This window comes from Pristis pectinata, chromosome 1 (genome assembly GCF_009764475.1).
Source record: "Pristis pectinata isolate sPriPec2 chromosome 1, sPriPec2.1.pri, whole genome shotgun sequence".
NCBI classification, from domain to species: Eukaryota; Metazoa; Chordata; class Chondrichthyes; order Rhinopristiformes; family Pristidae; genus Pristis; species Pristis pectinata.
The window spans coordinates 92618409-92642727 of NC_067405.1; the positions used below are offsets into that span (position 1 = coordinate 92618409).

The 24319-nt window shown below is 40.3% G+C and overlaps 1 protein-coding gene across 9 annotated transcripts in view; it reads right to left on the reverse strand.

Moving 5' to 3' along the window:
- sipa1l1 (signal-induced proliferation-associated 1 like 1) overlaps nucleotides 1-24319 on the reverse strand; it is a 275095-nt gene that overhangs the window by 240224 nt on the left and 10552 nt on the right. The window contains exon 2 of one of the 9 annotated variants that reach the window (XM_052039731.1): nucleotides 7163-7244. The exons of the other annotated variants lie outside the window; for them this stretch is intronic. The gene's annotated coding sequence lies outside the window, so the exon portion shown is untranslated. The remainder of the gene's footprint in view (nucleotides 1-7162; nucleotides 7245-24319) is intronic. 9 annotated transcript variants of the gene reach the window in all.

Here is a 24319-nt window from a genome sequence, read left to right on the forward strand (position 1 = left end):
TCAGACCTTGGCAGAGGCCAGTGCAAAGGCTCAAATGGATGGTTCACTATTTTTTTTAAAGGTGTAATCAAATCTGAAATAAAAACAGAAGTTGCTGGTAAAACTCAGCAGGATAAGTAGAAAGGAAACAGAATTTTTGTTTAGGTCAAAGACCCTTCATCAAAACAAGAAAGAGAGAAAACAAACTAATTTTAAGTTGCCAAGGTTAGCGGAGGTATGGATAGGATACAGGTAAACAACTCTCATGGGGCGAGGCCAGGTTTACTCAGTTTGTAGAAGCGTCTGGTGAGGTATTAATGAGGACAGTTCGAAAAAAGTAAACAAACAAGAGAGATGTGTAAAAGCTGTGAAATGCAGGCCAGAGCTGTTGCTGAAACTTAAAACCCAGAGTTGAATTGTTTTCTCTCTATCCTCTTGTCACATCCAACCCTTCTTAACTTCTCTGCAATTTAAAACTAACTTGTTTTCCCTTTCCCGGTTTTGATGAAATCTTCAACCTGAAACAATAGCTCTGTTTCTTTCCCCACAGATCCTGCTTGACCTACTGAGGTCTTCCAAAATTTTATCTGTTTATTTCAACCAGGCCAGCTTGAAGAAGTCTCTAACAAATTACCACCAACATGTCACCTGCAGAACCAGGGGAGTCAACGCACTCAATCACTGCTACACCTCCATCAAGAACGCATACTGTGTCATCCCGAGCCCCCGCTTTGGCAAGTCTGATCACTTGGCTGTACTTCTACTTCTGACATACAGGCAGAGACTAAGGACTGTAACGCCTGTGGTGAGGACCACGAAGGCCAAGGGAGGTGGGGGAGCGTTTACAGGACTGCTTTGAATTGGGGGACTGGACCATATTCAGGGATTCATCTTTGGATCTGAATGGATATGTCACGGCCTTCATCGACTTCATCAAGACCTGTGTGGATGAGTGTGTGCCGTCGAGAACATACTGGGTTTTCCCAAACCAGAAGCCCTGGATGAACCAGGAGATTCGCAGTCTGCTGAGGGATAGATCTGTGGTGTTCAAGACCGATGATCCAGTACCCTACAAGAATTCCAAGTACAACCTACAGAAGGCCATCACAAGAGCGAGAAGACAATTCTGTGTGAAGTTAAAGACACAATCGGATGCATGACAGCTTGGCAGGGTTTACATGCCATTATTTCCTATAAGGCAAAACTGAACAGCCTAAATGGCAGTGATGCTTCACTCCCTGATGAGCTCAACGCCTTTTATGCATGCTTTGAAAAGGAGAATAACACTACACCTATGTGAATCTCCATAGCATCCGGCAACTCTGTGACCTCTGTCTTGGAGGCCGACATCAGAACAGCCTTCAAGAGGGTGAACCCTCGCAAGGTGTCAGGCCCTGATGGTGTACCTGGCAGGGTACTGAAAATCTGTGCCGACCAACTGGCTGGAGTGTTCAAGGACATCTTCAACCCTTGACAGCTGCAGTCAGAGGTTTCCACCTTCTTCAAAAGGACATCAACCATACCGGTGCCCAAGAAGACCAGGGTGAGCTGTCTCAATGACTATTGCTCAGTAGTCCTCACATCTACTGTGATGAAGTGCTTTGAGAGGTTGATCATGGATAGAATTAACTCCTGCCTGAGCAAGGACCTGGACCTGCTGCAATTTGCCTACCACCACAACAGGTCTACAGCGGATGCAATCTCACTGCCTCTCCACTAGGCTTTGGAGCACCTGGACAACAGCAAAACTTATGTCAGGCTGATATTTATTGATTATAGCTCGGCGTTCAACACCATCATCCCCTCATTGCTAATCAACAAGTTTCAAAATCTGGGTCTCATACCTCGCTCTGCAACTGGATCCTTGACTTCCACATCGGGAGAGCACAGTCAGTGCAGATCGGTAGTAACATCTCCTCGCTGACAATCAACACAGGCGCACCTCAAGGATACATGCTTATCCCACTGCTCTACTCTCTCTACACTCATGAATGTGTGGCTAGGCACAGCTCAAACATCATCTATAAATTCGCCGATGACATCACTGTTGTTGGCAGAATCTCAGATGGCGATGAGGAGGCATACAGGAGTGAGACAGATCAGTTGGTTCAGTGGTATCGCAACAACAACCTCGCACTAAACATCAAGCAAGACCAAGGAAGTGATTGTGGACTTCAGGAAAAGGAAGTCAGGAGAACACACACCAGTCTTCATTGAGGGGTCAGCAGTGGAAAGGGTGAGCGGTTTCAAGTTCCTGGGCGTCAACACCTCAGAGGATCTATCCTGGACCCAACACATTGATGCAATCACAAAGAAGGCATGCCAGCGGCTCAACTTCATTAGGAGTTTAAGGAGATTTGGTATGTCAACCAAGACTCTTGCCAATTTCTACAGATGTACGGTGGAGAGCATTCTGACTGGTTGCATCACAGCCTGGTATGGAGGTTCCAATGTGCAGGATTGAAAGATCACATTGGAATACCGCCATCGAGGACATCTTCAAGAGGCGGTACCTCAAGAAGACGGCATCAATCGTTAGGGACCCTCACCACCCAGAACATGACCTCTTCCCGTTACTACCATTGGGGAGGAGGTACAGGAGCCTGAAGACCCATACGCAACACTTCAGGATTCTTCCCCTCTGCCACCATATTTCTGATTGGTCCATGGACCCATGAACACTACCTCATTATTCCTCTTTTGCACGATTTATTTATTTTTGCAAGTTGAAGTAATTTTATGTCTTTATGTCTTGCACTGTAAAGTTGCTACAAAACAACAAATTTCATGTAAACCTGATTCTGATTCAGATTTTTCAGCCTGTGTACTTTTTTTAAAAAAAAAGAAAAATGATTTTCAGTAACTAAATCTGCTTAGGTTACCCTGAAATGTAACCAATCCCCAAGTCACAGATATGAAATTGGTAATGGAAAATGGATTCACCAAAACCCTACTAAAAGTTCAGATAGCCATTTAAAAAATTGTTTAGCTAAACAAATACAGAAGAGGAAATAAGAAGATAAATTGTTACTTGTCCTTCTATGTATTCTGTCATATCACCAATAATTCTGGGAGAATGTCTGGCACTTTTCTGGCAGTTCAATAAATTCTTCAAAAACAATGAAGGCTGCATACTTCATAAAAGTCCATTTAATATCAACAAATAACCTATCAAATGTTTATATTTCTTATTTAATAAAAAGCAGCTCTTGGATGTACTCTGGAATCCTGGCTGTACTCCCTTATAAGCATAACCAGCAAATAAACAAACATCCATGGATTCAATACATCTGAAAGTGTGAGTGCATGTTATACTCAAAACATGCTGTGGCCTGATCAGCAAGACATGTGTTCTAAATCTTTACCAAGCTAAAAGAGATAAATTTACAACATGTGCTAGACACCAGAGATGGAAGCATGTTGTACGAGATAACGTTTAATCATATCATCCCAGGCATCAACAAATGGCAGAGTCAATATCTTAAGAATATGCCATCATTTTATCTTATTTCTTTGATTAATGGCAGTGCAGGACTCAAAGGATCTAAAGTCTAAAAGGGAATGAAGTACCTCAAAAAGGTTTAGCGCAATTATCACAATGGTCCAGCAGTTAAATCAGACAGATTAGCTCCCATAAACTAATCAAAGCTTGGCATTCACGAACAATTAATTCACATTCAAGTGCTTTCCTTGAGGATAGGATCCACTTCCACTTACTCATTTTAAATGGATTATTGGGAGACTAAAACAGGGATAAGACAGACGTGTTTCTCCGCCCCCAACCACCCACCCCTGAATTCTGCTGTATTTTCGGCCATCAGTCTTACTCATTTTAAATGGATTATTGGGAGACTAAAACAGGGATAAGACAGACGTGTTTCTCCGCCCCCAACCACCCACCCCTGAATTCTGCTGTATTTTCGGCCATCAGTCTCCCCAGGTTCATTCACAAGTAGTTTTAGATCTCATTCTCCGCCACATGTCATCATGCACCATCGTTAACAGTTTGCATTTTCCATTCCATATTCATTTTAATATTTTGCACTTTTTTGGCAAGTTAATGCTTCACCTTCAAATGAAGTCTTACACAATCGAAGGACATGCATTTTTTTGAAGCAGGAATTTCGTTTTTATTTCATCCTCCTCATAGCTGGTCACATAGAGTTTAAAGCTCATTATCGTTCAATTGTTAAAGCAGTCGAACTTTCTACATTGGCTTCTGGCAGAATGCTTTGTGGATTTTTTTAAAAGATTAGTGCAGAACTTTTTCAGGGAAAAGATCAATCCAAATCACTTTGGAGGGCCACTTGGGTGGTTTTATTTTAAACTTATATAACTGGATACTGATGTTTCAGTCAAATGCATGAAGACATAAACACAAGAATAGCATTCTAGAATAGTAAAGTAGGATACCCCAGAAGGATCTTCAAATCCATATGGGTAGAGCTTAGAAACAAAAAGGAGGCAATCACAGTGCCGGGGTGTATTACAGCATTACTAGGAGATAAAGGAACAGATTTATAGGCATATCACAGAGAGGTGCAAGAATAAACTAGTCAGAGCAGTACAGAATTTCAACTTCCCCAAAAATACTGGGATCCCATTGTGAAAAGCTGAGAGAGGCTGGGAATTTTTAATGTGTGTCCAGGAGAGATTTTGAAACAGTAAATAGACTCTTATACTAGAGAAGAGACGAGGGAATGTACCTGGGCTAATGCCAATGGGAGAGCATTTTGGAGGTAGTGATGGAGAGGGATAAGGATGGACCAGAAATTAAGGTCCTGAATTGTGGGAACGTAGATTTCAATATTATAAGACAAGTCCTGGCAAAAGTAAACTCGGAAGAGGTACTTGCAAGAAAGTCCACATCGAACAATTAGGAGTCATTCAAAAGTGAGCAGGGAGTTTTCAGGGTAATGTAATTGATAAGCGGTTTATTATTGTCACATGTACGGAGATACAGTGAAAAACTTTGTTTTGCATGCCAGCTATATAGATCATTTCAAAACACAAGTACATCAATGTAGTACAAGGGAAACACAATAACACAATGCAGAATATAGTGTTACAGTTAATGTGTAGTGTAGGTAGACAATAAGGTGCAAGGGCCATGACGAGGTAGACTGTGAGGTCAAGAGTTCATTCCCACAAGGATGAAGGGCAAGCACAAGTCCAAGCAACCCTGAATGCCAAGGGTTGGGTAGAGAAAAACGTATATGGCAGGTATAGAGAACTGAAAATGTGCAAAGCCAGATGGGAGTATTGAGGTTAAACAGAGGAGTCTAAGGTCAGAGTTGGGGAGATCAATAGAAAATATCCCGAGGGACAGGATTAATCACTTGGAAAGACAAAGATTAATCACAAATAGAGGAATTAAGGCAAATGGGAGCTCAAAATATAAATGTCAGACAAGATTTAGGAAAATCCTAAAGCATTTTAAACTGGCAAGACACTAACCAGTAAAAGAGCAGGGCCCATTGGAAACCAAAGGGGCAATCTGCATGTGGAGCTATAGACATAGATGAAGTCTCAAATGAATACATCTCATCTGTATTCACCAAGCAGTTGGATGTTATAATTGAAGAATTCAGGAAAGGAAATGGTGAAATTCTGGAACAAGTTACCATTAACATTTACATAGTATCTAACTGAGCACACGAACTGCCACGGCTTCGATGGCTACATGCCAAAGTGCTAGAAAATGGGATTAATATAGATGGGTACTTAAATGGTCAGCATCAGACAAAGTGGGCCAAAGTACATGTTTCTGTGCCATATGATTCAAACTTAGTAAGAACCTAGTTTCTCCTCAAATTGCTACCAATCAAGACGACTATGATTTTCTTACTTAGAACATGGGAAGTTGTAACTTGGTGGTTTTAAGTGCTTGACAGCATAAATATTGCTTGAAATTATTTGTAGCTTTTACTCAATTGTAGGGGTTCAACAGCAATTTTTATCTATTTCCAAACAACAAAATATTCAAATATTTACTTTTTGACAAAATTACACTTTAATCCACAATTCTCAAAAGTACTGGTAAGAATTTTTGTTTTCCATTTGGCTTAACAGACCTTCAAAATCAAATGCTGGGGTTATACAAAAAAGGACTGAAGGTGTAAAACCAGCATTTAACAATCAGGTATGGACTCAATAAACATATGAGACTTGAAAGCATCATGCTAGAACCAAGGAGGACACAGAACATGTGATAAAGAACTCAGAAACACCGAATTACAAAAACTAGATTGTATCTTAAGAGTCATACCGTCCCATAGCTTCCTTCTTTGGACAGCTCAGCACGTTTTGGCATTAGCAAAACACCAACAGAATCAGGATAAGGTTTATTATCACTGACATATGTCGTAAAATTTGTTGTTTTGCAGCAGCAGTACAGTGCAAGACATAAAAATTACTGTAAGTTACAAAAATATGAGCCTTTAATAATAGAGATCATTTTGCTTGAAAGTTCGCAAAAACAGCAAGAATAAAAATATAATTGGCACACTAGTCACTTCAGAGGGCTGCTAGTCATCTGCACGAATACCCAATCCCAAAAAGGAGCATATTTTATCAAGTTTGAAGGAGGTTGGAGAGCATATTTAAGGTGCTTTACAGAAGCATCAGGTAAAAACTGACACAGAAATTGGTTGTGAAGTTCTGAAGAAAGAGCAAAGATCTGAAACATTAATTCAGTTCCTCTTACGATAGGTGTGCCTGCCCTCTTGAGTCGTCAAGCATTTTCTGTTTGCGTTACACACAAATTGGTGTGTAAAATTTGGGTTAAGAAGTTAGTTTTCAAGGATCCTTTTAAAGAAAAGAAAGGTAGGAGATTAAAGGCCCTGGTAGGTGAAGGCACCCACATAATATTACTGGAGTGGAAGTCAATTCTGGATTGAATGTACCAAAAGGTACTGCCAACTGATAGAGCAAAGGAAATTAGGTAGAGAATCTGAGGAGTGAGGTTCTAGAATCTCATGGAGTAGAGGAGCTTACAGAGAACAACAGTGAGCAATGGTGGCATGGAGGAATTGGTGCACAAGGATGAGAATTGTAAAAATCCATTCACCATCACATTGGAAGCCAATATAAGCAAGCAAGCACAAGACTGATAATGTACCAGATGTGATTTGGTTTAGGATGTGACCAGTATGGTTTTAGGTGAGTCAAGATCACTGATTACCTTCTTAGGTGGTACCTTAGGATCAAGGATGACTTCCACTCCAGTAATATTATGTGGGTGGCCAGATGAACACTGGAATAGTCTGGAGGCAACAAAGGACATAAGATTAGCAGTGGGAGGTAGAGCTAAATTATAGCCTTAATTGTCGAGTAACGATGCATTGATGACTTGTGATGAACATCTACACATTTTTTGTTTTAAAAAAGAGTTGAATACAAAAGGTGGTGCAGATTGTCCAGGAAGGCATCCAACAATGTGCACTACCAAACCAAAATAATGAATAATAGATTTACTGCTGCTTCATTTACATAACATTGTACAGCTTCTAACATAGCAAAAGCATCCCATGGTGTTACACTAAAATGCCACCAACCACCAACATTCAGCCATTTTCTGGGTCATATGGTCAAAAATGGACATTTTGGTCCCTACTGGTTGATTATTAGTTCCAATAATCAGAAATAAGAATGTAACTGATCACAGAAAGCTGCAAGGTATGTAAATACAACGTTTTGCTGTTTTCTAATGCAACACATCACACACTAACTTAATAAATAACCTTTCAACAAATAAAAATTTCTGATTGAAAGGAAACCCAATTAATCCAAAATAAACTGATAAATTGCAATCATACTTGCCTCTAAATCTTGGGCCATAGAGTTCATAAACCCTTTTGGAAGAAACCAATGTATATTTTTGTTTCCCCTTTCGTCAATGAGCTGGGGTGCTACTGCATACTGAAGGCAAAGTGACTGCCTAATTCAGGATCTTTGATGCAGAGACTGGTAGACTAACAGCTCCTAACAAATGATTAAGTTTACCAAACTCAAAATGAGATGTACAACTAATGTAGTATGTTTTTGCAGGTATGAGACAATGACTATTATGATTCTATTCTTGAAGGAGACAAAATGGAGGAATATTTTGAGAATAGATAATTCCTGGAGCTTTCTTTCTAACATTTATGACTTCAAGCTAGGCAGTGACAACTTTTACTCAGCCAATCCAGTTTCCTCCACGTCCACCTAAAAGGGAGGGAAGGAACAAAACTTGCATTGCAGGAATAAACATTATCTGTCAATTGTAAAAACTTTGGTGAAATCTTCGGTTCTTTAACTCTTGAAACAGGGCAGAATGAAAAGCGGAACTGGGGAGAGTAGATTGGGAGAGGCTGATTGGGGGTATATCTACATATGACATGTGGGAATCTTTAAAGGCCAACTGGTTTACCAGCATGTTTCTGCAAGGATGAAAGACAAGAATGGCAAGGTTTGGGAACCTTGGATGACATAAGACATTGTAAGTTCAATCAAAAGAGAAAGAGAGAGCATATGTAAGGTTTAAGAAGCTGAAATTGTATAAGGCCTTTGAGGAATAAAAAGGAAGCAGGAAAGAACACTAACAAGGAATAAGGAGGGTGATAAATGTTTGTGGCAAATAAGATTAAGGAGAATCCCAAAGCATCTTATAAGTATATTAAAATTAAGAGATAAGCCAGGGAAAGGGTAGATCCACCCAAGGACAAAGGAGGGAATCTATGCCTAGAGCCAGAGGAAGTGGGAAAGGTCCGAAATGAGTACTTTACATCAAAATTCATCAAGGACATGAATGATGGAGAGGAGGTATGTTGCTATTCTAGGGCATGTTGATATTGAGGAGGAGGTGGTGTTGGATCTCCTGAAAACATTGAGTGAATAAGTCCCTGGGGCCTCATGGAACCTATCCCAGAATACTGAGGGAGGCAAGGTATGAGATTGCTGGGGCTTTGACTGAGATCTTTGTATTCTCTTCAGCCACAGGCAAGGTCCCAAAAAACTGGAGAATAACCAATGTTGTTCCACTGTTTAAGAAGTGCAAAAGGGACACACCAGCAAATTACAGGCCAGTGAGCCTTACACCAGTGGTAGGGAAATTACTGGAGAAGATCCCCAAGGGCAGGATTTACTCGCATTTGGCAAAGCATGGACTTATTCGGGAAAGTTAGCATGGCTTTGTGCAGGAGAGGTTCTGCCTCACAAATTTGATTGAGTTTTCTGACAAAGTGACAAGAATGATTGACGAGGGTAGGGCAGTGGATGTTGTCCACATGGACTTTAGTAAAACATTTGACAAGGTCCCTCACAGTAGGCTGGTCCAGAAGACCATGTCACATGGGATCCACAGCGACTTCAAGACAAAATGGGCTTGGTCATAGAAGACGGAGGGCAGGATATAGATCAGTTGGAAATCTGGATGGAGAAATGGCAGGTGGAGTTTAATCTAGCAGGTGTGAGGTGTTGCAGTTACAGTAGCATCATGGTTAGCACAGACATGGTAGGTAGAAGGACTTGTTCCTGTCCAGTTCAATGTTCTAAATTCTAAGCAATCACCTAAAAATTCTTTGATTCACATTAAACCAGCACCATGCAGAGTTTCACAAGGGCAATATTCTTATCACACATCAAACCCAAGGGAGTATGCATGCTGGACGGACTGTGCACAAAAGCACACAAAGGCCTTCCCTCCAGCGGCTCCAAGGTCAAAGAAGCAAACAGGCAGGAGTCTGTTGAGGAGCAAAATTAAATCAGTGGGTGGGGAATGCAGGAGGATGGGAGGAATGTCATTGAAAATTGAGGGTGGGAGTGAACTGCAAGCAAAATATCTTACTGGACCTCCATGTTAGAAGACTAAGAACATAACAGCCTTGAGCCAGTGTAGTCTGGTCTCCATTTGCCCCTTTAAGTGGAGCATAAGGCCTCAACCACACCTGGTCTCAAATGGTGGTGGACAACAGCTGAAGGCTCCAAGAACATTCCCATCCTCAATGATGGCAGGGCCCAGTATGTAAATGCTAAAACCAAGTTCAGCAGTAAGTGCTCAAATGATGAATCATCTCATCTTCCTCCCAAAATCCCCAATATCACAATTCAATTCACTCCACAGAAACATAAAGAAACAGCTGAGAACAGTGGATACAGCAATGGTGATGGGACAAGAAAACATTCCAGCCATAGTTCTGAAGACCTCTGCTCCAGAACTTATCTGCATCTCTAGATAAGTTTTCAATTGGCACTAACTCACCAATAACCTACTCAACGATGCCCAGTTTCAATTTTGCCAGGCTCACTTAGCTCCAGACCTCACCACAGTCTTGCTTCAAACATGGAACAAAGAGCTGAACTCGGGAGGTGAGGTGAGAGTAATTGCCTCTGACATAAAGTCAGCAGCTGAAAGAGCAGGGCATCAAGACACTTTAGCAAAACTGAAGTCAACACGCATAAAAAGCAGACCACTGCTATGGTTGGGGTCATACGTGCCACAAAACAAAGAGGTTGTGGTTATTGGAGGTCAATCATCCAGGCCAGAACATTATTGTAAGAATTCCTTGGGACAAAGTCCTAGGCTCAACCATGTTCAGCTGCTTTATCAATGAACTTCCCATTCTGAATTCCTCAGCAAATGAAGCATCCCCTGCCTACATGGATTAAGATCAAGTGAACATTTAGGCATGGACTGATAAGTAGCAAGTAACATCACATTATGAAAGTGCCAGGCAGTGACCATCTCCAGCAGTGTCTAACCACCTATCTTCACATTCAACAAAATTACCATTGTGTGTGTAATCCCTCACAATGAATAATCCAAGAGTCACTACTGACTAGAAACTCATCTGAATCAGCCACATAAACACCATGGCTACATGAGCAGGTCAACGACTGTTCACCTACAGTGAGTGACAGCTTCTGATATCCCAAGTCCTTTCCACAATCTACAAGGCACAAGTCAGGACTGTGATGAATTATCCTCCACTTGTCTGAATGAGCAAATCACCAAAAGCTCTCAAGAAACATGATACCATCCACACTTGACTGGCACACGATCAACCACACCAAACAGTCATTCCTTCCAATACTATTGCACAGTGGCTGCAGTGGATACTATCTACAAAATGCACTGCAGTCACACACCCAGGCTACTACAACAACACCTCTCAAACTCACAACCTCTACCACAGAGGAGGATGAAGGCAACAGGTGCATGGGAATACTACCACCTGCAACTTCCTCTCCAAGCTGCACACCATCCTGACTAGGAAATATATCATCACTCGTTCATCAGCACTGGTTCTAAACCCTGGAATTCCCTATATAACAGTGATATGGAAATTCCTTCACCAGAAGGACTGCAGTAGGTCAGGGATGTAGTTCACCACCACTTTCTCAAGGGCAATTAGGGAAGGGCAATAAATGCTGGCCTTGCCAATAATGCCCAGATTCTGAAAATCAATTTTTAAAGAAAATCTGAAGCTCTACTTTTGTGTAAGTTACACAGCTCATGGTCCATGGAGCCACTATTGTATCACAAGCAACATCAAAAAATGCATTGCATGTTGTCTGACATTACTGAACATCTACACGCCATATACATGGAGTACCCAGAAAAAAAATAGCCAAGTGCGTGACTCAAACAAAGGATTCAATTACTTTTAGCGATCTGGTTTTAACTATTTTTTTTCTGCAGAATAAAACAATTTTCTAATTCAAATTCTCTCTCTTTACAACTATTTTTCAACCTTTGCAATCAAAACACAATAGTTTGAAAGGCAAGTAATAAGGCATTTTGTGCAGTTACAAGCTTCAGATTATTGGCTATATATCAGCCACACATAAGCAGAACTTAAGTTAAATAAATACAGATCTATCCATTGCACATAAAGTTATCAACAATCTAGCATTAAAAGTAGAAATTATATTTTTGGTGTACCCAGGATGATTTGGCAATTTATTGAAGAGTAAGTGTTCACACAGCTATCAGAATATTCCACTGACACAAGAGTAGTTTCACACATGGTTTCACGTGAACTGTGGTTCACAGAATTTCTTTTTTTAAAAATAATACATCATGGAGACAGACAGAAGGCTGAAATAGAGCATAAAATTTTCCAGACACCTTTCTTTTCTTGAGCACACAACTTAACCCATCCTAACACACAAATTACACCCAAGGGTCTCTCCTTTAAAGCTGATATAGTATTTGTGTAACACACAAAATGAAAGGCAGTTCTTTTGCATCATTCTAGCCAATTTGCAAGGGAAGTGGTGACTTGCGTAAAGATTTGGAATAATAAAGAATCATGCAAACGGAAATTGAGATATGAGGGTAGTCAAGGACAAAAGCATTCAGCCAATCAAAAACTCTCTATTCTGGTTCAGGAATCCATTGCACCCCCAACCTGTATCAATGATTCTATCATCTGTCTGGTAGAATATTTTAAGAGTTTTCAATGTGTAAAATTGCTACATAGTTATCATTTAACCAATATAACACATGCTTTCCAGGCATTCATCTTGAAACAAGATTTAGAAATCTGCTTTCTTTATTAACACAATATGTTAATGCTTTTTATGTTGCCCTGCTAATGTCTTGTTTTCCTGACTGGAAGTCAGCTTTACTCCCCTTGTAGTTTATTTACATTTGGGATTGTTTCAAGACCCTCCACAAAACAGGTATTTTATTCCTCAAGAGAATAAAATTACTGGGCTGATTTCTACTTAATAAAAAGTTGTTATTATTTCCCTCCAACATTCAATTTGTACTTTAAAAATTGTTTCAATGCAAACCAAAGAATCCACTCTTTTTCCCAAGTTCCTTAAATTATCTACCCACGTCTAATTCAATTCACTTTGTATGTTGGTTAGAATTCTTATTTCATTCAATATTTACAAATAAAAAACAACCAATCTAAATGTTTCCACAAATTACTAACTGCACGTACTTCACCCCTTACTGTATCCTTTATTTTAGTGCCTACTGATTCAAAAAGGGTGACATGAATTTCTACACCCACACTATTTGTATACACAAAACCATGAAGACCATGACCATCACGTAGTTTCTTCAAGGACCTGTCCCCTATTCCTCCATTCTCATCTTCATACTATCCCATGGTGATTTAAACCACAGGCATGGAGATCAACTTCCATACATTTCTCATTGACATGTGCATCACTTTCTCCATCCTTTCTCTCATGTTTAATTTCAAGTTTATTGTCATAGGCATATATACCCAGAGAGAGGGAGAGAGAGAAGGTTGGTTCAAGAACCTGATGGCAGTGGGGAAGAATCTTTTGTTGAACCTTGAGGTGTGGGTCTTCAGGCTCCTGTACCTCTTGCTTAATGGCAGCATCAAGAAGAGGGCATGGCCTAGATGGTGGGGGCCCGTAACGGTGGATGTTGCATTTCTGAGACATCGCCTCTTGTAGATGCCCTCGATGGTGGGAAAAGCTGTATCAGTGATAGAACTGGCTGAGTCCACTACTTTCTGTGGGGTTCCTGTGCAATGGAGTTTCCATACCAGGCCACGATGCAACCAGTCAGAATGCCATCCACAGTACGTCCATATAGGTTTGTCAGTCGACCACATGCCAAATCTCCTTAAGCTTCTCCATAGCGGTCAACATGCACAATATCTGCTCTCAGATAAGCTGGAATTTCCTCCAGCTTAACATCATTGAGGCCCAGCCTTCAGACTCACCACTGTCAAAGCTCTCACCAAAATTTGAGATGTGCAAATATCTTTGACGTTCATCATATAAAAAGGCTTCAAGAAAAAATATTTTAAAATGTTTCAAAAATTAAGATATTCACAAGCACTTAAAACAATTATAAGCATTTGCACTTAAAAGAATGTTCAATTATCATTTTGTGGTAGCCATTTCTTCCCATTGATGTCAAGCCCACAGGACCTGGTAATCTACAAAACTTTGCACTCTCTACCACTGTACTTCATGGGAAGTCTTGCACAGAGGAAGCTGGCAGTACAGGTGATATAGTGGCATATGCCACTGCTAGGTTACTCGCATGCTAACATGGAAACAGGAGCTGCCACAGAGAAACACTAATAAAGTCTCTCAGAAGAGCTGCTACTTGGGCAGAAGATCTACCTTATATCCTATATCCTATAAATATCCAATATCCTATAAAAATCTTAATCTGCAGTGTATACACTTAAGTAATGGTAACTGGAAACAGTTCTTTAATTTTCTCATTCTACTGGAAACTGAATAAAATGAGCTACAATTATTCCAGATACTTCAACTAACACAGCTATTACAATGCTCTTATACTGTAATGGCTGGTTTGTTATCCATTTGAGAGAAATATTTCCTTTGTTTCTTTCAGGAATCCCACAGTGACGATTTGAAGAACATAGAAATGCAGAAAGATTACGTAGTTTTCAACCACTAACGAATCACCTTCCCCCTTCCATACATTTTTGAATTACAGAGCAAGGGCACCTTTAAAGATATTGTGGCTGATCAGCTAAATAACATTCATTGCAGTATAGAATGACCTTTCAGTTTGTAGTTGAAATCATAGATAAAGACATGTTCTCTTGGGCATTGGACTTATTTTTTTTACTTCTAACCCTTCTCCCACCAAAAATAAAGGAACTTCTGGTTTCTCTTTGCGATGAAAAATTATTAGAAAATATAACAGCATAGAATTGTTATTCAACCAGAGTCTTAGAAATTCAACTTGTTGTATGACCATACCTGTATACTTTAACCAAGCCATAATACAGCAGCTCAGTGCAATTTAGAAAACAACTAACAGGTATTGTCCTGCTGGTTTGCTGCTCCAAGCACTTTCAGTTTTTATTCCAGCATTCGGGTCTAATCAGTCAGCGCACGTGGCTAGGAATAGATGAAGCAGTGAAAAGAGCTTTCACTTGGCTGTACACCAATGATCCACTGGATAGACCATTTGCAGAAATGCAACAATGACATCAGTTTACCTCTGTGGGGAGGGGTCCCCTCTATGTTCTACTAGTTAACTAACTCTCACATCAAGGCACATCTGAAGGTTTCCAGAAACAATACAAACACAATCCTGATACAGGTCTGTACCATCACAATGATTTAGCAAGGCTGGCAAACTCGGTTAAATGCAGCAGCGTCCATTTCAGCTCACTCCAAAAATCTGACTTGGTACTACCCAGTGAATCACATTTGTGCCCAATGCAATTTCTACATCAAATGTGCATGGGAATGACATCATGCCCTGTACAATGCTTCTCCAAACTCCCCTGCACACTGTATAAACACTCCCCCATCCCACCAATTACCTCACTCCCAATTTCCCATTCAGACCCCAAATACCCTTCCATTCAGACTGTCCACCTTCCATCCCCTCTGCAACTATAGACCCCTATCAGTCCACATGGTTCACACTCCACTCAGGCAAACAAGCTTCCACTCTCCTACCTGAACCCGGATCTAGTCTTGGGCTGCACATCATATCCCTTAGGGAAACATCTGCAGCTGAAGGGCCCCATGACCACGGTGATCAATGGTGAGTTGTCGCACCACCTATCTTGTCATGACTGCGTGGGCAAATTCTGCTCTAACTCCATTTATAAGTTTGCAGATGACACCACAGTAGTGGGCTGGATCTCAAACAAAGGTGAGATGGAGTACAGGAAGGAGATAGAGAGCCAAGTGCATGGTGTCAAGATAACAATGTTTCCCTCAATGTCAGCTGGTCATTGACTTCAAGAAGCAGGGGTGAAGTATATGCCCCTGTCTGTATCAATAGTGCCATGGTGGAGATGGTTGAGACCTTCAAGTTGCTAGGTGTAAATATCACCAACAACTCATCCTGGTCCAGCCACATCCACACTACAGGCAAGAAAGCACATGAGCACCTCTACTTCCTCAGAAGGGTAAGGAAATTTGGCATGTCCTAATTTTTACAGATACACCATTGAAAGCATCCCACCCAGATGTACCACAGCTTGGTATGGCAACTACACTGCCCCTCCCACCCCAGTTATTCTCTCTTCTCCCCTCTCCCACCGGGCAGAATATCCAAAAGCTTGAAAGCATGTGCCACCAGACTCAAGGAAAGATTCTATCCTGCTGTTATCAGACTCTTGAACGGACCTCTCATACACTAAAGATGAATTCTTGATTTCCCAGTCTCCCTCATGGTAGCCCTTGCATTTTATTTGTCTACCTGCACTGTACTTTCTCTGTAGATGCAATGTCAGATTCTGCATTCTGTTCTCTTTTTACTACCTCAATGTACATATGTATAGTATGATCTTCCTGGATGGCATGTAAACAAAGGTTTTCTACTGTATCTCAATACACATGATAATAATAAACCAATACCAACCGAGTGCATTCAAGGTAAGTCAGAGTAAATTCACTTTCTATCTGCTAAATGCTGAAACATACACCCAGCCACACGTCCACCTCACTGGCTGACAGCGTGTTGCCAATAAATAATGATTTTAGAAAGGAATCTCTCTGATCTAATTGTCTTACCCTCGCTCTTTCACCAAACTCTTCCTCATCCTCACCAGCACCCAAAATATAGCCCAGGGCTATCCACTTGGGATGAAACATTATGAACTAATTACCTATCCATCATCTTACTTAGGTGACAAGAATGGTTTTGCAAGAATCAAGTCAAAAAGATAAAACTGAATAGAAATAAATCATCTGAGATGCTCTCATAAAGAGCTCCTGAATCCCCACATTATATTTGAGCCAGTTACTGAAGGCTGAGATTCCTTCAAGGATTCTTTCACATTAAAAGAATTCAATTCGTTGGTGAGGTGGGGTAGGATACTGGAAATTATTGATCCCGGCAGCTGTCTGATTAGAATTTCTTTTTAAAGGGTAGCCTATTAAAGCACTCCAAATTCTAGTTTGTTTCTGGGAGAGAGTTCCACTCTCATTGGAACATTCTCCTATTTATTCTTTCACCTTAAAATGGTGCCATGAAAAACCAAATCCAGTGGCTGCTTCAAGAATCCATAAGTCTGTGCTGAACAAAAGGAAACAGACTCCCGCATGGCTCCCGCAAGTGTTAAAGCAACTTGCCTCTAATGTCAGCTGTAAATTTTTAGAATCAAAATATAGTGTTAACAAGCACTGCACTCCAGATGGCAAAGTTTGAACAAAGGATAATTAGTAAAAGACCAGACCACAAGAAGGCAATACACAGCAGAATTATATGGTGGCCCACAACAGCATAGGCACTTAAATTATCAAGGCTCTATGGGAAATGGGCAAGGAGGGACCTGTTGAAATATATTCTCAAAAGTTCATTACCTCAATTTGTTGGAGACATCTCTACTAATGCCAAACTGGCTTCCAGCTGTCAGTTCAGTAGTATAGGAAGGAACATGCAAAATTTGGCAACAGCAACAGAAATAAGAAAATGGCTGATTTTGACTGAGCAATTATGGAAAGCTGTAACCTGCTGCCAGCTTTACAACAACAAGGCTCATTTTAATTACTTCCCTGCAGATGCTTTAAGCGTGCATTTCACTCACCCCCCCCCCCCCCGCCCCGCCAAAAAAATGATATTCTCTCAGTAATTTGCTGATCGTTTTCATTTATCAGCTCTGACCAACCCCCAGCTATGGCAGTGCTCCTGCAAATTGCAAATCAGAGTAAATTTCCCAAATGATCCAAGTTCTCCTATTAAAACAAATACAGTATAATAAAACATTCATCCATTATTGATCAACATCCCCACTGTCCCTGCTGGCACAATTCAACATCAATAATAACTAGCTCAAGGCACAACACACACAAATGTTAACAGATTCTCCACAAGAATATTTCAGGTTAAAAATATAATTTTTGTGCAAGAATAATTGTGCAACAAGTGCAAAAAGTCTCACAATCCAAATAAAATCAACATTTTTTCTGCATCCATTTGGTCATAATCAACAGTGAAAAATATTCTTTCATTTACATGAACTGGATTTGATGACTGCAAGTACAGAAGTGGGTTGAGCTTGACAAGCTCAGATTTCAGTGGAGGAAACAAGTCATTAATGGGAGGTCAGAAATAACAAATTCTGGGGTATGTCCCTTTCAGAGAGACTTTAGGCCAGTCACTCCCTACTCCACATCCAGAAATCTTCCGCAAGCTATGTCCAGACCTTTTAAGCAAAACACACACAACCCAACTGTCTGCTTTGTAATGTAGTAATGTAAATCAAAAAAAAAGGCTTGAGATGCTCAGCCGGAGCTTCAGACGGTTATCAAACCCTGGACTCATTTCCTGTTTCCAAAGCAAAGGTCTTACAGAGTCAGCTCTATGATGAATACAAAACTGCTGACACTCAAAAAAAGGATGCCCATCAGGAAGACTTGATGCTGATTTTAGCTTCTACGTTTGACTTCCACCAGCTGCACGAGCCAGGCTTGTGGGAACAGACAGCACCAGCACAGTTTTCACACAATGGAAGGCAACCTGCGCATTCACTACCTCAGCAAGCAGTGCAGCAAATCACAAGGCTTCGCATTTCACAGGACCATAAATTAAATAAACATAACATTGCACATTTTTCTAGTTTTTAACATACCAGAGATTTTTTGTGGGAAGGCAGCTACGTATTAAGGAATAAAAGTACTTTTTTTTCAGAAAACCCTAAAAGCTACATCAAGAATTAAATCCTACATTATTGATTTTTCCCTCCGTGCAAAGAAAACACATTGAGATTTTTTTCACTAACTCTGCCAAGTTAAACACAGAAAGAATTAAATTACAGGAAAACATAATATTACCTACCACTAAAAATACACATTAGCAGTTACGTGAGTATACAGTCATCTGCTTTTCCAAGGTAAACTAAGAGTCAAAGAGCAGTGTGGTGATCATTTATTAACACTAATGCCCACAAATTCTATGGCATGTTAAATCCACAAGAGTACTTTGGAGCTTATCGTAACTCTTTATAAGAGAGTGGGAAAATCTATTTACTGAATTTAAATTCTCATAGGCAAATTGTAAACACCGCTACAGTGGTGTTTCAATTCAGGTCTCCCAAACTAAAGTTTTCAAGATTGTATTTAAATGCCACATTCTATTTTATCTTTCCAAATAAACCAGGATGGAAGGGCATTGTATTACAGATCAACAAGACGCAGTATGAAGCCTAAGCACTATGCTGAATCTCTGCATACAGTGATTACTGTCAGTCACCAAAAACAGTCATGCTGATAAATCTACAGTAGCTTTTATATTGCAGCTACATTAGCATAAAGCTGCAGGAAATATTTCTTGACTGAAAGGAAGGAGGACTGGTTTTCCACTGAATCTTGCCGGCTGTCACTAGTCTTATGGTGGCAGTAGCAGAAGCAACAATGCCCTTCTTGCAGAATTGCTCAGTTAGCAGATTCTCTCAAGACTTTAAAATGCAATTTTAAAATGGCTAACCTGTGCCAGAAACAGATGGTTTCAGGTTTCAATTCCTTAGAAATTCAGCTGCACCTAATTTTAGTGACAAGATACACAGATAGCCCTGAATGAGGTAATATAGTCAATAGAGTTGTACAGCACAGAAATGGGCCCTTTGGTCAACCATGTCCATGGTGACCTTTTTGCCAATTACACTAATCCAATTTGCCTACATTAGGACCATACCCTTCTGCACCTTGCCCATTTAAGAGCCTAAATGCCTCTTAAATGTAGTCACTGCACCAAGTCCTCTGCCATTGCGTTCCAAATATCAACTACTCTGTGTAAAAACTTACCCCTCATATCCCTTTTAAAACTGCTTCCCCTCACCTTAAACTATGCCCTCTTGTTTTTGATACTCCTGCCATGGGAAAAAAATGATTCTCTGCCCTATCTGTGCCTCTCATAACATTTATACTTCTATCAGGTCACCCCTAGCCTCCTTCACTCGAGGGAAATCAAGCCCAGCCTATGCAATCTCTCCCCATAATTCAAGTCCTTCAATCCAGGCAATATCCTGGTAAATCTCCAAACCTGACTGAAAAATGATTAATCCTCAAAAATTCATGGCCACTACTAGGAGCACGACCCATCACCTCCCACCCACCCTGTCCTCTCCAGATGCTGCTGATACACCAATCACATTTCCCTTCCCTAACACACCCCAATCCAGATTTGCACTGCTGACCATCCCCTGTCTGGCTCCTGCTATCTCAGTACAAAGGCAGAGCTCATGTCTGATATTAAAACTGTTGGGGAGTGGAGTATTGGGAAATGGGGAGGGGGGCAGGGAGGAGATACAGGAAAGGAAAAAGGCAGCGGAAAAAGAAATGCACAGAGGAAAAGGGAGATACAACAACCTGATCTCTCCCAGAAGACACAAAATCCAGATTAGAAAGTCAAATGACCTTAATTCCAAAAGGATTTGGAATACAAGAGTAATGATGCTTTGCTCCAATAAAATAAGACCCTGATAAGATCGCACATAGAATATTCTGCACAGATCTGGTCGCCCTCTCTAAAGGAAGAACATATTTGCAACAGAGAGAGTGCAATGAAAGATCACCAGATTAAATCCTGGGATGGTAGCTTTGTTTTATGAGGAGTGATTAAGCAGACTAGATCTACACTCTCCAGTTTAGAAAGAATGAGAGTTGAACTCAATAAATTTTCAAGCAGCTTGAAAGTGTAGGTTTGGAGTTGACGTTTCTCTTGGATCAGGGACAGTCTCAAAATAAGGTTTGGCAATTCAGGACTGAGACAAAAAGAAATTCTTTCACCCAGAGAGCAGTAAATTTTTGAAATTCCCTATTCAAGAGAGCTGTGGAGGCTCAGTCATTGAGTATATTCAATACCGAGATTGACAGATTTTTTTTTAAATATCAAGGGAATCAAGAGGATCAAGGGATATGAGGTTAGTGCAGAAGTAAAATATCAGCCATGGTCTTACTTAATGCTGCAGCAGGCAAGGATAGCCTTCTCTTGCACTTATTTCTTATCTTCTTATGGATTTGACTCCTTTGATTAAAAGTTAGAGTTTGGTTTAATACATTGTATGCTATTTGGCCACTAGCTTAGATAGTACTTGCTCTTCTCTCTCTCTCTCTCTCTTCCTGCTCTCTATATATTCATATATTCTCCTATCTTATATTCTCTCTCAAAGACAGTTTTCCTTTTGCTCCATTCAAAAATATTGGTAGTCCATTATGCTTTACAATGTGAAAAAACTGCAATTAACTTTTTACATAAGCACACAAATAATCACAATTTTTTAATCATTTGACAGTGCAAGTTGTATATTGTAATGACACCATGAAACGTATTAATGTTACATATTGTAATGTAACTATAGTCAATAATCAGAGATCCTTTTATGCTTTTAGCATCAGGAATTCTTCTGCTTCCAGTTTCTTGCTTAAATATCCCAGGATTTAATTTAGAAAATAGGGTCTCACCTTCAGCAGCTCTCCATACTGCGCTGACAATGCTGAAGTATTAGTTAAACACAAGGGTGAGAAGGAAAATGGGGGTTGAAGAAAAAGGTGTTCGGGCAAGATGGGAGAAGCATTTTTGCATTTCAAGGGTATTTTTCAGCTGAGTGGATTTTACCTTAACACTGGCCACATGCTTAGATAAATGAGAAATTTGTGTTAACTGGATTGCCAGTTACATGAACAAGTGTAATTTCTTTCGCAACCTCATCTTGGTTTGAATATAGTCTGGAATATTGAGCTGAACCTAACTCAACAACAAAATTGCTTCCTCTCAGTGGATACTAGCAGTTTATCCACTAGGGATCAAACAAACACATGCACATACCTACACATTTCTAAATACTTTTCATTGCATTTCTCAAGTTTCATTTATAGGCAATGTTCTACTCTTACTAAAAGGTGTGCACAGCATTCCAGAGAGTCAATAAATCAATGCCCTTCAATTTATTTATGACTATCTTCTGTGGGTCTCTTAAAATGATTAGTCAAATATGAGTGATGAGCTACTGCATATCAAAAGCTTCTGATTAGATCTGTACCTCATAACAAACCCAGGCATTGTTAAAGGGATTCTATTTATCAATGTATGTCTCAGCATATCTTCTTATGGGAAGACGGTTAGTTATCACTTGCTTTCCTGCAGGACTGAACCATGCTTGTCAGTGGCTCTGTAATTTAAGTTTTCAGCCAATTAATATTAATAATTTTTTCTGCTCACTTCCCCCTTCCCTGAGGCTTTGTACTGATGCCAAACTATTGTTGCACTAATAATAAGTTCCCACTCTGGCATTCCCAAAGCACAGTTTTTGTGCAAGCTCGGAGCTGTCAATGGACTGCTGAATATACAGCACATTCCTGAAGAACACATGTGACATCCATACCCACATCTTTCCAAATGGCAATCAGGGAACGAAGGCCAATTATAATGCTCCACCAGGTATCATCCCATTCGCCAATCTTCATACGTAAATGATTCACTGCATTCATCCAGCAAATAATTATAGATGGCGGCACAGTGGTGCAGATAGTAGAACAGCTGCCTCATAACTAAAACAACCCAGGTTTAACCCAGAATTCTGGTGCTATCTGTGTGAAGGGTGCACATTCTCCCTACAACTTTGTGGGTTTCCTCCCACATTCCAAAGATGTGATGGTTAGCAGGTTAATTGGCCACTGTAAGTTGCCCAAAATATGCAGTTGAGTGGCAGAGTCTGGGGAAGTTAATGGGAATGTGGGGAGAATAAAGTGGGATTTGTGCAGGATTTGGATAAATGGGTGCTTGATGGTCGGTGCAAACTTGATGGACTGAAGGACCTGTTCCTGTGATAAATGAGTCTTATTTATTGCTGTAGCCAGTCTTATTTATTGTCTCACAAGTAGTTTTAATAGCAGAATGAAAAGGCAGTTCCAAAAAATAAATCTCTGATGACAATAGAGGAATTGCATTTTCTGAAGAGAAAAGGGAAAAGGTGATCCTGTGGACCAAACTGGTCAAGAACTCAATTGTAGTGGACAATTTACAAAAGTGTACAGAGACTCAGTCCAAAAGAGTGGCATTGCATTCATTTCTGAAACTGGGCTGATGAATAGCCAAGTCTTCCATCCTGTACATTTATGGTCTCACAATGTCCCACAGACATAGTTTAAAAAGCAAATTGAACATGCAACTCGAGTTATTTCAAATAAAAACATGCAGTGGGACTATGTTATTTGCATTACCAGAAGCAGCAGGATTGAGACAATCAATCAATCAGGCCAGTGAGTGCCTTGGCCACCAACAGAAGAGTGGGGAAGCATCCAGGAGCTTTTGGATGATTGCTCATGTAACCATAATGAACTATAGAAATGCGTAGTAGTTGTAGTGGTAGTACTGGGTGAAGAAGAAAACCAGCTAGCCAAGATTCCCTACTGGAAAAGCACCTCCACAGGTACCAAAGACAGGAGGCAGCTCCAAAACTGCAGGAATTAAGTGGCTCAAGATAATGAGCATTTGGACAAAGCAGAACAAGCCTGGAAGCACTTGTGGAGCTGTGCCAAAGCAACTCAATGCCTTGAGAAGAAAGCAAAGGAAAACCCTGGGCCTCAACTTTATTCATTCATTCGTTTCTCAGCATCAGGACATCACTGGCAAAGCCAACATTTATTGCCCATCCCAATAGCCACTTTACCTGCTGCAGATCTTCTGGTGAAGATACCCCTGAAGTGTTTTTTTTTGTGGGGGGAGGGGATAAATTAAACAACAGTGAAGATACATCAACATTTTTCCAAAGCTAAGCTGGCTTTTCATTGAGTAATCATTCAATTTTAAAATTACCAGTTTTCATATTCTTCCTTGACTTCATACTCCACATCTTAGATTTCCAACCCACAGAAATGCCTGTACTCTAGCATCTTGTGCATATCCAGTTTTAATCACTCCACTTCTGGCAACCATGCCTTCAGTTGCCAAGGCCCTAAGCTTGAGAATTCCCTTCCTAACCTTCGTCATCTCTGTCAAGCCATGTTTCTTCTTTAAAGACTCTTCTTTACCTTTCAGGCCAGCCAGCTCATCATCTGCCCCACTGTTACCATACATGATCAGTGTCAAATTCTGTTTGAAAACACTTATATAAAGTGCCTTGGGAAGTTTTACTATCTTAAAAGGATTTGATAGTTGTTGCTGTAATGAAGAGTAAGTAATCAGTAAAAATCTACTGGTTAATTTCAACAAGCAACTTAGAAGGCTTATGGAATTCTGGTCTCTCTCCCAAAAGGAGATTGTAACTCATACAAGTAAAAGTCATTCCTTTTTAACTTATAATAAAGCTCTGCTTGGACCCCAATTCAGATGGCTGCTTTCAATTCAGGGCAACACACCTTGACTAGATGATAACCCTTGAAAGAAATAGTTTTAGCCAAGATTATACTGGAATTAAAA